The sequence below is a fragment of the Euprymna scolopes genome, chromosome 18, assembly GCF_053919585.1.
Source record: "Euprymna scolopes isolate OS-2025 chromosome 18, ASM5391958v1, whole genome shotgun sequence".
Classification (NCBI taxonomy): Eukaryota; Metazoa; Mollusca; class Cephalopoda; order Sepiida; family Sepiolidae; genus Euprymna; species Euprymna scolopes.
The window spans coordinates 30,252,957-30,271,180 of record NC_136499.1 but is presented as its reverse complement, the minus strand read 5'-3'; the positions used below and the strand labels follow the sequence as shown (position 1 = coordinate 30,271,180).

Genomic DNA, 18,224 nt, shown 5'->3' with positions numbered 1-18,224 from the left:
TCAGACTCTAGAAGTCAATCTATTTTTAAATTATTGTTTATGTTCTACTATGTTTCACATTCTTTTTTATTAAAACATCCTAACATAAATAATTTTCTTTGTAAATATTTATTTTGCTATGATAACATTCTATTTTTGCAAATATTAAAACGATCATAACAATCGTTGACTAGCAATAACTTTGGCATTGCCCTGCTAATATCTAACAATATTACTATACTGTTAAAACCGTTCCAACAGATTCTGACAACAAAATCTAGCTCCATGCCTGCTCCTGTAGCTTAGATATGAACCAGCCGGAACTTTTTCGTAATTACTTTCTAGTGTCATAAAAAAATTAATGTAGAGATTTTAAACACGACCCGAGTAATCTATAATATAAATCTCACCTGTCTGTTTAAACGTATGTATGTATGTATGTATGTTTGTTTGTCTGCCTAAAACTTTCTACAAAGGCGACGGATTTTCACAAAATCGGTATCGTTTTGAAGCTTGATCCTTCAGACGACAAATATCGAAAAATTGGCTAAAAACATTAATTCGTTCACCCTCAAATGAGCACCCTCTTTTCAATTGACTAGTCTTAAACATTCATCATTTCTGGTTTCGTGATGGGCGTAACAGCAGACGTCACGTTTTTTCTTTTTTTTTTTTTTTCATGTTCTTTTCCTCCTTCATGGTACGGGTTCAAGCCTGCCTGCCTACTACCACTTTTTTTTTTTTTTTTTTGCTCAATACACACCTCCAAACACTCAAGCAACGCCGGGCACCCGTGCTAGTATCAAATAATTGTAACACAACACGCAATTGAATAATAGCAGTCACTTTATCATCATAGATCAGATTCGCATATCTGATAACTACATAAATATATTAGCCACGATAGTTATAGCAGATAGTCGAGACTGGAAAAAAATGATTTATGGTTTTTTATTTTATCTTGAAAGCAATCTTTTAAATATGTATATCGTATGTAGGTCGTGCATGTTGGTCATGGTAGAAAAGTGGATTTGGTATTTATATGATGAAATAAATCTAAATTATTTGACCCCCACAAAAATAATCAAGTGGTCAGATAAATAAAGATATATTTAAAATTTTTTATGAATTCATAGCAAGTTTTCTTCCCTGTATTAAAAAAAGTTAACATAATTTAAAAAAAAAGTATTTACAGTTCTACAATTAAGTAATTCATGTAAAGTTGAGTTCTTTGTCAAACTTACATTGATATTAAAAGCCTACTTTTTCTATTTAAAAATTATTAAGACAAACTTCTTATTATACTCAGTCATGAACATGCGAGCTACTAAATAAAGGTTTACGACTTTGCATATTCCTTTGAAAAACGAACTTTGATTAATTAATTAGACATTTTCATGGTTTCTTATTAGATGTTTTGCTTCATTTAGCTATTATGCTCAGCTCTATTTATACATATTTTGTACATTGTGTATTATTGTGTAGCATTTACGATGAGAAAGTTCTAGCATACACAAATGTAACCTTACCTCTGTGTGTGTGTGTGTGGAAAGTCTCTACCAAACTCCTCTCTGAATTTTTGGTCTACAGACTTGAAACATGATATACAGGAGATTTGGACATGTGGAACAATTTCGATTTCGTTTTTAATGTGTAAAAATAGCTGCTAAGTGTTCAAATTTGAAAAAAAAGCAAAAAAAAAAAACAATTGACCTTGGTAGGCTAAGTTGAATAAAGCTGTTATTCTTATTGTTACTTTTGTGTACGTACAAAATTAAACATTCATAGCTCAAAGTTGTTTAACCTTTCACATCCATCTGTTAGTAGCTCAGATAGTACCGATGCTGGAGCGATAAATAATGATTAAGGCTGGAGCACTAAATGTTTTGGCTTTGATTCTAGTGGGTGGTGCCCAAGTCATATTTCTTTAATAACTTTTGTAATTATTACTATTTATTGGATCAATAGAAAATTGTCTCTTTAAGAATAAATATGAAATCTGCATGAATTAAAATATAATAATGACGTGTATTTTACAACCGGGCAACGACGGGCGGCTTGCTAGTATAGTTATAAAAACAGTATTTTGCAAACATGCATTACATATCGTGCATTGGTGCTGTACAAAAGACAGCAACATATTTTGAATTCATACAGCAAACTTAATTTTAAAATGTATAAATCTTATAAAAAATGGTTTGCTCTGAGAGCCTTTTTTGAGATTTTGCATCGTAGTTATTGTCATAGTGATGACGTCTTTGATTGTTCTAATGTCCCCGCATTTCGTCATATCACCATTTTGGGTTGTTGGTTCAGATAGAGCCATGTTACCAATTTTAAAAGACAGAGTAGCCAGTCACGTGATGACTGAACGTCTCTCTCTTTCCTGTTCTTCTTTTTCTCTTTTTATTCCTTCTATTTTGCGTTTTGATTTTCTTCTTCTTCCTCTTCTTCTTCTTCTTCTTCTTCCTCCTCCTCCTCCTTCTCTCTCTATCTCTCTCTCTCTCTCTCTCTCTCTCTCTTTAGAATGCCTTGGACACCGGTACATAAAAAACATTTCTTATTTAATAAAATCACATTTTAATAGGTGAGAATGGAAGTAGTTCCCAATTTTAGAGTTAAGCTCCCTTTCCTTATATAATTATACTAATATCAAATAGAATCCAAGGATGGAGTATTGTCGCCAAATCTGGGCAGGAACTGCTAGAAAGAGCTTATCCTGCCTTGACAGAGTTCAAAATAGACTTCGTAGCCTAGTAGAGGATGCCTTTTTCTCTTCCTAGCAACCTCTTTCTCACAGAAGAGACATTGCGAGCTTGTCTCTGCTTTATCGTTATTTTCATGGCAAGTGCTCATCTGAGCTCCAATCTATGCCCTCCCCTCGCCAAACTTTCACAAGAAAAACTCGTCTAGCTGAAAACACTATCAATAATTTCCCCCACTCTTTATCTGTGCCTAAACCAAAATGTAGATTCCATTAACAAAGCTTCTTTCTTAGAACTGCACACCTGTGGAACTGTTTTCCTGCCTGCTTTCCAGTTGATTACAATATGGTCGTCTTCAAGTCCAACGTAAACAAGTTCTTGATGAGCCGTTCCCCTTAAGTAATCCAATTTATCAAATTTACACTGCTGATGAGTACTATGATACTGTCCCATTGACTACTGTACACTATTTAACACTTATCCTCGAGTAACTTCTGGGCCTTGATAAGTGACGATTCCTATCCAAAAAAAAAGTGTATTAAATATTAAAATCGATTACAATTAATTACAAATAAGAACATACTGTGATATGTTTATATCGAAACAGCTTTAAAATATGTATTTGTATTATTCAAGTCAAAGAAACAATCAGATGGTAGGTGTAGATCAAGTGAACCATCAAAACGCAAGAATAGTAAATTAAACTAAGTATAAAAAAATAATTACTTTTATCTCCACCTGCGCAACGTTGGGTGAATACAGTTAAATAACTGTCACATAAACAAAGCAGTAAATTGGAAAGAATTACCTTTCCATCGACATAGAAGAAAGTAACAATTTTCAACAAACTCTGAAAATATTTTGGATTATAGTCAGGAAACATACTTCCTAACTTCCGGTGTAGCATTAACGGAAGCAGTGACAAGGCAAATCAGTTCCTTTTATTATTCTTCAGTATTTCTATTGTGAAGCGATTTATTGAAATACAATAGAAAAGGACATTATTGAAAAGTAGACAATAAAAATTAACAAAATAATACAGATGAAAAGAACATAATTAGTCTTTTTTGATAGTCATCTACAAGAATTCTTGTGACGGTGGAAAATCGAAGCCCCATCATTTTGGGAATATTATGTATTGGATACGTTTTTTTATAATGTTTGAAATTTGGTTATTTTCATTTCAGTAATTTAATTTATTTTAATTTCAATAATTTTATTTTTATTCTTTCGTAAACATACATTTATTATATAAATTCAAAGAAAAAACTTTTATTTTTAAAATTAAAAAAAAAACAACTTATTTTTATAATTTCATAAACATATATTTCTTATAAAATTTTAAATAAAATAAAACGTTTTGATTTTTTAATTTTGTTATGAAAAGTTCAAATAATGAATAATTGTGCTATTTTGTCTGTATAATTTTGTTATTTTTTATTGCATACTTTTCAATAATGCCTTTTTCTATTTTATTTCAATAAATCGCTTAACAATAAAAATACTGAAGAACAATAAAAGTGAAGGAACTGATTTGCTTTGTCACTGCCTATGGTAGTGCTACGCCAAAAGTTAGAAAGTATGACTATAACCATATTTTGTATTGTTATTAAAGTTGTGACTATGCGAAACTTTACAAGATGGGTTTGGGGGGTATGAACTGCATCTGAAACATTTGACATAAAATAGAAGGCTGTGTGATAGGTTCTAATGGTATGTGAGCTTCAAATTGTATATAAATTTCAATCGAAAAAATAATTTTTTTTTAGTAACAAAACTATATTTTTTGTTAAATCAGTACATATATAACTAATTAAAAATGTAGATTATTTGTAATATGATGATCTATGTTAAAACTATGATTCAAAATAAAATACGAGGGTCATTTCAAAAGTAATGAATCCTATTCTTTAACTAAAAAAAGATACAGAGCTACGAATACGAGAGTAGTACCATTAAAACGAGCAACCTTTTGTGCTCTAAGATTTATTTTTCTACATAATCACCGCCATTTTTAATGCATTTTTGCCAATGATTGGCTGGTGGCTGTGCATGGGCATCTGGAACACACTTTGTCATTCACAGCTCTGTTACCACTCTGAAATCGACAAACCATCTTCTAACTGTGCTGACATCAATTGCATCGGCTTCGTAAACGTTCAACAGGTGCTGGTGAATGTTGATCAGTTCAAATTTTTTGTATGGAAGAATTCAATGACTCATCTATGCTTCTGATACCCGTCCATGGCAATGGTTGCTTTCTTAGAGTCTCAAACAGTAATATATGCAACAGAGAGATGAAACTTTCAGGTCGTGAATGCTTAAATGCAGTCCTCATAACAATGCAATTTGAAATCTTCTCTGATCCATTTGGCCGGAATAAATAAATTGGAGGCATTACTTTTGGAACGCCCCTCCCCCCCCTCCTAGTTAAAAGGAGCTGTTTATTAAGTTACATTTTTGTAAAAGATGTAATTTTAATTGACACTACAAAAGTTTGAAGTTTTTAAGAATTTCTTCAGCTTGTATACTTCTAACAGGTTTTTTTTTTCTCCCTTATCATATTCTTTTTGTGCTAATTGGTGAATTGTTATTTTAATTGATCTTGAGGAGGCCCCTTTGATCTCCAAGTCTTTTGCTTTCTTCAGCTTCTTTTTTACTTTCGATTTTCAGCCTTCGATTATATCAGTCATGTGTTAAGACCCGCAACACTTTTATCAATGCATCGTGTTTATAGAAAAATTTGTTGGTGGTAGGAATTTTTTTTTTTTTTGTCACTTTGATGAACAAACAATATACACAAGTGGCACTGTTTAGTTAAGTTTTTAAAAAAATGCAGAAATCGATTAAAAACAGAAGAAAAAAATGAATGCGTGTTGTGTACCATTTCATTGTGTTTATAAAAAATATGCTGATGACATACAACTATTTAATTTTATACATAATATTTAAAAACAAACAATATACTGCAAAAAATGTTATTCCATGAATTTAAGCAAATCATTAATTATGCTCCACTAACAATAGGTTCTTATGGTTCTGACCTGAAATCAAAAATAAAAATACTTCATTAGAAAAAAAAACCCAGCGTTAAATGAAACTAATTCATCTAGAAAATATGATCAAAAGGAAAGTAACTCTTTACCCTTGTTATCTTCCTTCCCTAAAAAATAAGAGTTATACCCCTTTTCTTATTCAGAAATTCAATATTTTAAGAGGAGGGAGTCTCATAGCAGTTTGAATTAATCTATATATCTATAAAAGTGAAATTGTCTGTGTGTGTCTATGTATACATTTCCCTACAAAACTACTCTGTCAATTTTCAGTCTACAGACTCGAGTATGACATAAGGGATATTGAGATTTGGGAAAATCTTTTTAATCGGTTTTCGGTCAGAAATAGCCATCAAGGAGTCAAAGTTTAACGACTTGACTTTTAAAAACTCTACCAAACCCCACCGCCAATTGGACATGGATCAAACTTTTTAATTTGGTCTGAGTCCAAAACAATAAATGCTAAGGGGTCAAAATTGGGGTCAAAGTTTAAAAAATTTGACCTCTGCGGTCTCTACCAAATTACTCTGCTAATTGTTTGTCTACACATTTTAAATTTTACATAAAGTGTATTCAGACATAGGGCAAGCTTTTTAATCGGTTTTTGGACGAAAATTTTGCTGCCAAGTGATCAAAGTTCAAACGATTTGACCTTTGCGGTCTCTAGTAAACTATTCAGCCAATTTTAGGTTTAATCATTTGAAATTTTACATAAAGGGTTTTCAGACATGCAACAAGCTTTTTAATCAGTTTTGGGCGAAAATTTGGTTGCCAAGAGGTCAAAGTCGAAAGAGTTGACCATTGCAGACTCTACTAAACTTCTCCGTCAATTTTGGGTTGAAACACTTGAAATTTTAAATGTAGGTTATCTGAACATGAGTCAAACTTTTTAATATATATATATATATATATATATATATATATATATATATATATATATATATATATATATATGTATATATATATAAAGTTATGAATAGTACATAGGGCCCGAGCAAAGCTGGGCTGAACTGCTAACATGTTCTAATTATAAAAGTAATTCTTATTCAATTGTAAATATATAATAAATATTATTGCTCATCTGTACAAAAGCGTTTTTATTTAATTCATTTTTTTTTTATATTGGAACCATATCTTACAGTATACCACCGCACCATTTCAATTACCAACAAGGTTACATTAATCAGCAATTAAACATGGTTCCTAATTATTAAAATTGTTTTCATAGACAACAGAAAAGGTATTTACTCAAAAGTCAGCCTTCTGCAAATACTGCTACTGGTATCATTACAGTAAAATAGTTTTGATTGTTATGAAATTAGCGAAAGTATCAACTATTATGATAGTTAAATAATTTTAAGAAATAAATATGCTAATATTTAATGAAAACAAACGTAATTGTGTATCTGATAGTTAAAAGAGATCGGATAATGATTAATTTGTTTTTATTAGCATCTTGATTACTGAAATTAGAATAGAAAACTTCTTAACCTGGAGAGTTTAACAAAATGAGAGAGAGAAAAAAGAAAGAACAAAAACGTTTCAATTTATGAAGTAATGAAAATAAAACGTCTCATTACAAAAATAGAGTAAAAGATTTGTTTTTAGAATTAATTTTAGACTAGTCTGCGTGCCCAGCGTTGCCCGGGCGTTTGGAGGTGTGTTTTGAGCAAAACAAAAGTGGTAGTAGGCAGGCTCGAACCCGTACCGTGAAGGAGGAAAAGAACATGATGTCTTTGCTGTTGCACCCATCGCCAAACCGGAAGTGACATAGGTTTAAATTAACGCTAGTCAATCGAAAAGAGGGGATGGCTTTCGAAAAAAATCGGAGAAAAAACGAAAAAAAAAAACCGACCCCTCCTTGTAGAAAAGTGCCCAGTTGAGGGTGAAGGAATTAATATTTTTAGCCAATTTTCCGATATTTGTCGTCTAAAGGATCAAGCTTCAAAATGATACCGATCTTGTGAAAATCCGTCGCCTCTGTCGAAAGTTTTATGCAGACATACAAACATACATACATACATACATTTAAACAGACAGGTGATATTTATATTATAGACGGTGGTAGGGATTATCGTACTTGCAATTTGTTTTCTCCTTTTCTTAAACACTTTAAATAGTTTTATTTGGAAGGTTTTTTTTTTTATTTGGTCTAATCATTTGAAATTTTACATAAAGAGTATTCAGACATTCAGCGAGCTTTTTAATATGTGACTGAACAAATATATCTTTATTTACATGCAAATGCACATTGGTCTTTATTATAAAGTGGAAGGTAGTAATTAAAACCACTTATATTTGGTAGGTTTGGAAGTTTAGAAATTTTTTTTTTTTAATTTTTATAATAACTTATTCAACTTATGTCTGTTCTGTCGTACAACAATAATGCGGCAGGAAAATCGAAAATAGTTTTCACATTTTTTTTTGTTTGTTTGATTCATCAATTGGGTAGGTTTGATGCTGACAGCTGTTGTTGTGAAAGGTCTCTTCAACAGACCGTACTAAAAAAGTAGAAAATACAGTTTTCAAAGTAGTTCAGTCAATGACAAACTATTTTTTTTTTCACAAAAGATAACATTTGTTTGCAAATTCTCTTTTGGGAAAATCTTTGTAATACGTTTTCGGACAGAAATTTGGCTGTTAAGGGGTCAAAGTTCAATAATTTGACCTTTGAGAACTCTACCAAACTCCTCCGACAATTTTTGGTATAAACAATTGAAATTTTAGATATAGGATCCTTGAACATGGATCTAACTCAATAATTTGATTTGAACCCAACCTATTAGATATTAAGGAGTCATAATAGAGGTTAAAGTTAAAAAAATTGAACGCTTTTTTTTTTTTGCTCAACATACACCTCCAAACACCCGGGCAACGCCGAGCTGGAATCCTACATATATATATATATATATATATATATATATATATATATATATATATATATATATATATATTTCAACATGCTGACACTATTTTGAATAGGAGTAAATGTGGTATTGTGGTGAGTGAAATGATTCTAGCTAAGAATAATATAGATAGTGTAAGATAGAGGATAACTAACGATCCCCACTTTCCCACACTTTTGAGTACCTTGTTCTATGTTATATTTTTAGTAAATAAATAATTCAAAGTGTAGTACCTGTTCTGATACAACACTTTATTTTTTCTGTCCTCGGTCAGTGAAAAAAAAAAACTTCTAGATTGAGGCAATTATTATTTTTCATCGCAATTTAGAATGACCCTACTTGGAGAACTGGAGTCTGTACATTATATATATATATATATATATATATATATATATATATATATATATATATATATATAAATTTTATGATTTCAAAAAGCTAATCTTTAAATAGAGAATTTTTATTGTTTGAAAACAAAGAATACAATTGAATAAATCTATTTACTTAACCAATGAGGAAAAATAATAGCAAACGTTTTTTATTGGTTTGGACCCTATTTGTGGTTTTTTGGTCTTACTGAATTCCAGGATGAGAATTCATCTAGTCTGGTAGAGTATCCAGCTTCGTGTTATTACTTGAAATATTTGGTCAGGGTTTACTTGTAGGGAAAATTATCCTCATACCAGATTGTTCTGACAAACCCCTGTACAGAGAGACCTTAGACACTCGAGGATAGTGCCTGGTAGGCATTCAAGTTCTCACCAAGATATATATGCATGTGTATGTACGTATTCATCTACATATTGGCAATGATTAATAACATTAGTTAGTCTATTCATAAAGGAACGAAAATGAGACTTTCATTTGCGCTTACATAGAAAAAATAAAATAAAATGAGGATGAAGAGAAAACAAGAAAAAAGAACAAGAAACGCAAGGAATAAACCTTTTTTGATGAAATAATAATCTCATGTTCTACAATCATTGACCCCCCCCCTTCCTCTATGATTAATCCCGATTGTATTTTTTTTTTTTTTTTGTTTTTGTTTCTCAATTCCGGTTTGTTTTTCTTATCTACCTATCATCCGGTTTTATTTTTGCGGAAATTATTTCGAGCTCTGATGAAGTTTAAGTGCCAAAACGACGAGTGCCATTACATAAGCCAAAATATTTGCTTATAAAATAAATATTTATACATTTATATATGACATTTGTATAATAATTAGCAAAATTTTCAAAGCGTTACCAAAATCTGGAACGAAACAAAGAACTGATTTTCAAAATACCAAACTTTCAACGTCATCAGAAAATAAAGTAGCACAGCTTTTCACGTCCAATATGGAATATAAGAATATCTCTTAGGGACAAAAAAAATCAAAATAAATCAACCAGATTTTTACTTACCGTGGTTTTAATGAGTTGTGCGTTTAGAAATTGATGTCTGAAAAAAAAAAAAAAAAGCTTTAATTTAATATTTATAAATATACTAGCGGGGGTACCCGGCATTGTCGGGTGTTTGGAGGTGTCAAAAAAAAAAAAAGTTTTGGTGGTAGGTAGGCTCGAAACCGAACCCTCAACTTACTGCAATGCTACGAGGGCAGAGAAGTGAGAATGGTTGAAATTAAACGATTAAAAAGTTAAGTGACATGTGCGTAAATTTAATGAGGTCAAACATCACGCCAAAAGGGGAATGAAATCCCGCACTTAACTTTGGCTGCAAGCCAGTTTCTGCGTATTTGTTTGTTTCCTCACAAGATGTTATGGAAAACCAGCGCCCCATAAAAAGGGGGAGTGTCCAAATGAATAGCAATTGTCTGATATGATGGGTTTTCACCACATTGATCAAAGCTCATTGTTTTCTGCACGTCCCTGGCATAAGTGCCAGAGAGAATTTTTTGCTATGGATTCAGTTCCGCTTATATACGGAAAAGCCAAACAAACACACAGAAACCAGGAAATACCACAAAAATAGCATGTAAAAGTCGCTCAAATAAAAGATAGATGCAACCTCCTTTCGTAAATCGGAGATATTATAATCTAGGAAGTATATAAACAGTTCTAAGAAGTGTGATCCCCCCCCCACGAGCGCTTCCCTCCTAAAAGACTTTGCCGGACATGCACAAAAACCACACACACTAACACATATTTTCAATTTTTATAAATATATATTGCAAAAGGAACATCATTTTGGAGAAAGGATAAATACAAAATGAATGAAAGAAGGCTGAATCCTAAATCATATTAATTCGTAGAGATTAAAGTTGTGTAGTCGAGTCATGTGTTGGAGGTTTTAGAAGGAGTCAGTCGTAAGGATGCTAGGAGTCTGAGTGAAAGTCAGATTTTAAATCAAAGAATCAACCGATCGTTTCACTATCAGAACACAATTTTAAATAAGGAATCAGAGCCAGAGTGGGAGACATATATTTTGCAATTCTATGAGTCAGGCCTTATATCTTCCAACTCCACAACAAAAGCCACTCAAGGATAAGGGTTAATAAGGTTGTCAGTTGGATCATGACAAATATTATGAGAGGACTGAAAACAATGAATGGAATAGACAAAATTTTATTACTTGAAAGGACGGCTCGATGTTTATTTGTTAATATTGGATTTGGAGATGATCATGTTGTAGTTATCAGATAAGTAGTAATAATAATGTGATTTTGGAAAGAAACTATTCATGGAAATTCGATTTGGATCTAGGTACACAGAGGGAGAAAGAAAAGATCATTGCAGTGAATGTTTCATAGGAGATATCAGAGATTGGAGCTCAGCCGAGCACTTTTCGTGGAAATAACGATAGATTAGACAAAGACTAACAATGTCTCTTCTGTGAGGAAGGAATTGTATGGAAAAGAAGAGATCATTCTCCCTCCCCATTTTTTTTTTTTAGAAAGGTGCAGATATTCACTTATTTTCTGAATTATATAACAAGCTATTTTGAGATGTTAACACCTAGAAGACGGAAATTCAAATCAAGTGTACATATGTGACTTGACTGTCTGCATACAAATTGACCAGTCAAATTACGTGCATTACAATAAATAGCATTAATAATATTAGACCCTCTAGAAGACGACTAGTGAGGCTTTGGGTCACGTGTCTTCTAGATAAACTTTACATTAGCCATTAGAATGTGCGTTCGAGTTGAGCTGGGTTTTTTTTTTTCTTGGCCTGTACTATGTTCTGAACCATGGCATGCATGGCAATCATCAGAATGGATAGAACTGTGTATTCAATAACCTAGGATGTACAGGTAGTCAAATACTCCCTCATTTGTTTCTTTACATGCTTTTTCATTTTTATTTATTTTATTTTTTGGGAGTTGGCAATATTGTTACAATTCTTTTGTGTACCTAAAATTGAACAGAATGAGCAAAATTTCTTTCAAAGAACTATCTGTAGAACACAATACAGTGGGACTGCTTCCCAACTGATTACAACATGGTTGTTTTCAAGTCTAATGCTAACAAATTCTTGTTAAGTTGTCCTCTTAAATAATCAAATCCTTTCTAGTCACTTTCCATCTGATAAACTCAGTAAACTTTTATTCTCAAGTGGCCTTTCGGCCTTGATAGTGGTGACTCCTTAGTAAAATAAAAATAAATAAAAAAGTCGTACTTGAATGGAAAAATTTAAACGACAACTTAAGGATCAGAGGTGATCCCAGATTGGAAATTGACAAAACCATGTGACTTCCGGTCAGAGATTTAAAAAAAAATTTCTGTTTGGCGATATTTCAAACAGGAATGACGTTATTTAGGTCATGACCTCCAATGACAGGGCAGTGCACATAGTGTGACTGTCTATAGTGAGATAGCTACTTATCTATATGTCTTTGACTCTTTGACACGTGCGAAAGTAATTTGTTGCTCTGATATTTTCTGTGACTCTTCCTCTCTTTCTAAATAGACCTTTTAAAAAAATCCAAGTCGTCATCCAAGTAGTTTTCTATCCATTATTAAGCAAGAACCTGGGTTCGAAGACGGCACACTTGTATAAGCTAATTGAAAATATAACAATATATTGCAATGTATGAGGAGAGGTTTGGCATATTGAAGAGGAAGGAAAGACGTTTTGTGAGATGGCAGCTGTGGTAGGAAGAGAGATGCTGGAAACTGGACACTTGCAGGAGTTGACACTGAATCCACCCTTTTGACAGGATGGAGGTGGGATGGGTGTAAAGAGAATATCAAATTCTTGAACTTGACTTAGTCAAGTAAATACAAAAAGAGCTTAAGAATTCCCTATGGTTCCAGTATCCATTTCAGATCCTGCCTCATCTTACAGAAAGAAAACGAAAAAAAAACAAAAAAATCTGCCACTTTTATATTTAGGTTATACTGTACAGACACAGACGTTGTAGTTAAAATTTAAAAAAAAAAAAAAAATAGCAAGGAAACCTGACGTTGCTCCGGATTTAATGATGAACAGTATGTCCTTTTTCACTATGCTTCTAACACTATATTACTTCCTTCTTTTTTTGTTTTACTGTACTTTATTTTGTTCACTGTAATTTTAAGAGTAATAATAATGGAAGAATTTTGGAAAACATTTTGAATTAATGTCTAATAAATACGATGTGAATTTCATTAAAATAAGTCTTAGGGGGTTCTGGCTTGATAGCTTTTTTAGATTGGGCATGTGGAGAGTCGAAACAATTTCCATTGTCTTCCCTGAAAAATTTTATACATCTAATATAGAAGGTGATATGTCTATCTGTCTTCATATTTTAAAACTCTATCTCTTCTGAAACTAAAAATTGCAGAGCGGTGCTATGGGCCTCAAATGATTGGATTTTTTATACACCGTTCTTTTATTGGTTAAAATAGTTTTTAAGGAGTCAAAAATGGGTCAAAATTGTAAAAAAAATCTTTATATATTTTTTACATTCATTTTAGTTTACTTTTAATTTTTAATCAGTTCATATGTGTGTCACGTTGGTACAGTGGTAACGTCACCAGCTTTGCTTTCGGTTTTGATTCTAGCTGATGGCACCCAAATACTTTTTATGTTTTTACTTTTGAAATCACGACTCTAAAATAATATATACAAAATCTGGAAAAATTAAAATATCATATTTAAGCGTATTTTACGACCAGGTAAAGCCCCCGCCCCCGCCTCCGATTGCATGATTCAAATTTTTTCAAAATTTAAATTATTCAAAACATCCCCGGTGTAAAGTAAGATATTGTTCTACAATTTATTGCTGAATTACACTAAGAGAAAAAAATGGTTGCTTCCATCTGTTCTTATATAGTCCTACTTCTTGTCATGAGAAATAGTGGGCATTACAGCTGGAATGAATTTTATCTCTAAAGATTTATCTTCCATTGTTTGCAGTGGTTGATGCGGACATGTAATAAACAAACTTGATTTAAAATGTTGCATTAGCTATTTTTCAAGTTCCCCTCTGTTGGCTTCTGTTGATTTGAATTGGATGGTTTCTGGTTTCGTCGGGACATGTTCTGTGTGGGCATCCACATGAGGCTATTTGCTTTATGTCTCTTAAGGTCAGAAAATTGGGAGGCAATAAATCCAAATCCCTCAAGACAGTTTATGACAAATAAAACACAGATGCGTTGTCTGGCACATGTATGGTCTGTCATGTGTCTTCTATTCTTACTGTAATCGGATGTCAGATATGTTCCATATCCAATGAGTACTTGATGCAAAATAGAAGTTTTTTGAATCTCGGGTCTACTTGAACAAGTCTGTGCTCCTGTGTCAGCAAAAGCAGAGATGCAATAACCATACTGACTCTTTGGTTTCATCTAAATCTTGCATGAGTTCCGAGTATAATAATTACTTCCACTGTCACTGCAAGGGGTAGCTCTGTGGCGCTCATCTGAAATTGCTCCCCACTCCACTCAAGGTGAGGCATATTTATCAGCCGTGTTTTTTTTTTTTTGTACCTGACATTTTGTCCCTGTCTTCCATTTTCGACCCAACAAGTGGCACTTGACTGCAACAATCCTTTTAATTCACTGACCTTCTAAGATGTAAAGTCTCTCTATCTTGCAAGGTTTGGTGTATCGTGGGATTGAGGGGACCTTGGTTTCCTCGTAATGCTGTTCCTGGTTCTACTTTTGTACATTGGGTAGTGCAAGAAGGTGCATGACATTCTAGAAATGGGCGAGTTGACTTGTCTCTTGCCTCCACAGAAGCCAATCGTGTGAACTTCTACTTTAAAGTGTCAAGTGAAGCTACTTCTGCTAGTAACTTCTTTTGGTGTTCTGCATTGCTAAGTCCTGCTATCATTTTTCCCTGCGACCATGTCATCTAAGTAGTGTACTTGCTGCTGGCATTTGAACATTTAACCCTGAACTCACAAAATCTGGCATGGCCACATAGTCTCAATAAAAAAAAATGGCTCATGGAGTGAAATTTCTCTCAGCAGACTTATTTATGTAATCCTTTTCACTGCCACATCTGATATATAATGTACTCCTCCATGGTAAAGTTGAGCCTCTTTGGCCTTACCATTTCAAAGAGTAGCCTGTTCATTTCCAATGTACATGTCTCGTGTAGTTCATTTCAGATTGTGACTGAGTCTTCTAATCCATATATATCCTTGTATTGGGCTCATTTGTCCAAAAAAATGAATGAATAAAATAAAAAAAATAAGTATTTTCCATCTATGGTATCTAATCCTATCGAGAGTAATTCTGATCTTTTAACCTGTGACATGTTAGAATGACTGCAATGCATTTATTTTCTGAGCTCATTGTTTTCCTTTTGTAGCTCAAGTTGTTTCATCAAATATATACTTTCTTGCTCCATGGTGGTTAGTAGTGATTAAGTTCAATGTCTGATGTAGTGTATGAAAAAATTCCATGCTTTACAATTTTAAATCGAGTTTGTAGCACCATGTAATGTATGGAGGACATTGTTCTGCCAATTTCCATTCAAAAAAAAAAAAAAAATCAAATAGCGGTGTTATATTATGAATAAGCGTATGGTGGCGAGAAGGAACCAGACAAACAATATGTATTTAAATTTTAAATGACTGATTTCTCAATCATTTATTTATAAAAATTAAACTTAATGAGAAAGCAAAAATAAACAAAGTGTTCAAAGCTCGTAAGGATGATGCACGCGAGAGTGGATTTAACGTCGGGAAGGAATTCGACAGAGCCGATAATTATCCCATGCTGTAGATTTGCTGTGACTCTGGGCGACTAACATTTTGTCGCGATGGCTAGTGTTTTTATAATGGTGGCGCAGACGTAGTTGAAGACAAAGGGCAAATTGATAATTAGCTTGCATTTTGCTATTTTAATTGTTTGCTTATCGTGTCTTAATGCATTGTAGGGAATCGTCTGTTTGGTGTATGTATGCATGTGTTATATCAATTTAAAGTTGGAGAAGTTGTGAATGTAACCTAGTCGGTGTTGAATTGTTGCAATGTTTCATGTAATACTTATTTGCGTTAATATGCTCCCTGGCTTGCGTTTACTGCGGTGCTTGTGTTTTACATTTTCTTTTTTTTTCTTTTGCTGTGCAGCCTTATCTGGCGGTTTTCTTGGTTGAAGTGATGTGCAAGCTATTCTATTGATGTGTGTATATGAAACAAAATGTGCTTTGGAGTTGCCGTGTGAATCTAGTGAGCTCATGTGTATTGCGTCGACAAATGGATTTTTCTCAGCGTCGCCATTATTGACGCTGTCGCAGCTGCTGCTGCTTTTCTGGTTTATCATGTAAATATAGAGGGATATGTGAATATAACCGTGGCTTCCATCTGTTCTTATATAGTCCTAAGGGGTAGATAACTCACCAGTACTTCCTGTATTAAGGGAAGATAACTTCTAGATACTATTTAAACTCAGGAGTAGATAACTCTTTTCCCTATACACTTAGTAAATTTTCCATATAAATGCACTTCTAGTTATTTTGTAGATTCTCTAACATTTTTCTCTAAGGAATACACACACATTAACATTTATCTATATAGACAATAATATTGTACAAGAGGGAGCATATTATTAGTATATATGTTGTAAGTGTTGTTTGTTAATGAACAGCCATTCAATTGTGGCAATTTCTTCTTGACATATGCTATCCCCTCTAAAGGAGGTGATAATGCCTGGGAGGATCATTTTATGACCACAGATCAGATACAACACTGCAATCAAAGAAGGAAGTAATGCCTGGGATAATGATCTCATGAAAACAGAACAGATGTTACACAACCCCAAAAAGAAGCAAGAGGTAATGTCATGACAAAAGAACATATACTACACTTATCTTCCCCCCCAAAAGAGAAGATAATGTCTGAGAGGAGGATCGCATGACAACAAAACAGACATTACTAAAGGAGGAGCTAATACCTGGGAGGATGATCGCATGTCAACAAAATAGATATTATACTACCCCTGTGAATTAAGCCTTGAAACGTAGTATATTAGTTTGAAATAGTGCAGTAAACTGAATTAATAGTGCAATAGCATGATTGATTGAAGTAATAGTATAGTTTCCGTTTCAGACAGGCAGATACCAAATCTCCATTAGTAATAGAAGTAATAGTATAGTTACAGATTTAGAAAAACTGATATCAAATCTCCATTAGTAATTGAAATAGTATAACACACTGAATAAAACATTAAAAGATAGTACAACAGTACAATTAATAGAAATAATAGTAGAGTTATAACTTCAGACAACAGATACGAAATCTGGTTTAGTAATAGAAGTAATAGTACAGCTTCAACTTCAGACAAACAAATACCAAATGTCCATTAATAATAGAAACTATAGTACTACAATAATAGAAATAATAGTATAGTTATGGCTTTAGAAAGATATCAAATCTCGATTAGTAATAAAGGTAATAGTATAGTTACGGCTTCAGACATACTAAACTTCCATTACTAATAGAAGTACAATAGAACAATTAATAGAAACAATAGTACAGTTAAGACTTCAGTCAGGCAGATACCAAATCTCCATCTCCATATATAATAAAATGATTGCAGAAATTCCGCTTTGGACCACAGTATCGTAGGTTTGCAACAACAGATGCCACATACAAATTCAATACATCTAGGCTATTAGCCATTATCTTATGTAGCTTTTGAACAGCATTTTAGACACATTCAACCATGATAATGAAATACTACATTACATCCTAGGAGCAATGCCATCACAATCGCAACATCATTAGAAGAAGGGGTACCTATTTTTCCCCTCTAAATATTTTAGTCTTACCACCGCAATCAGTTGACGAAGAGGAAGGTCTGTATGTTCCACAGATTCTATGCTTACACCGCCCATAACAGCCCCACACATATATTGATATACCATTATCTTTCCTGTAGTAGAATCCAAAAATAATAAAGTCTCCCTCAGGAAAGTCTGCTGCTTCTGATTGATTGCTCTGCTAATTCTCTTATTCCGGAATTCGCTCATTCTAAACAAACACTTTAGAACATTACAATATGGCGTCGCTAGGGCAAATATTGATTCGCACAGTGTTAATTTTCAACATATAACACGAACGAATGAACGAAATGTCCACCCCTTTTAAGTTTAAAACATACATTTCCTACTAGATGCAATATGTATCTTCTAGATCTTTCTTTC

At 32.9% G+C, this 18,224-nt stretch overlaps 1 long non-coding RNA gene across 2 annotated transcripts in view; it reads right to left on the bottom strand.

The window, feature by feature from the left end:
- LOC145297561 (uncharacterized) overlaps positions 1-18,224 on the bottom strand; it is a 259,038-nt gene that overhangs the window by 57,338 nt on the left and 183,476 nt on the right. For both annotated transcript variants that reach the window (XR_013870270.1, XR_013870271.1), the window contains one exon: positions 10,047-10,083. This is a non-coding gene — a long non-coding RNA (uncharacterized LOC145297561). The remainder of the gene's footprint in view (positions 1-10,046; positions 10,084-18,224) is intronic.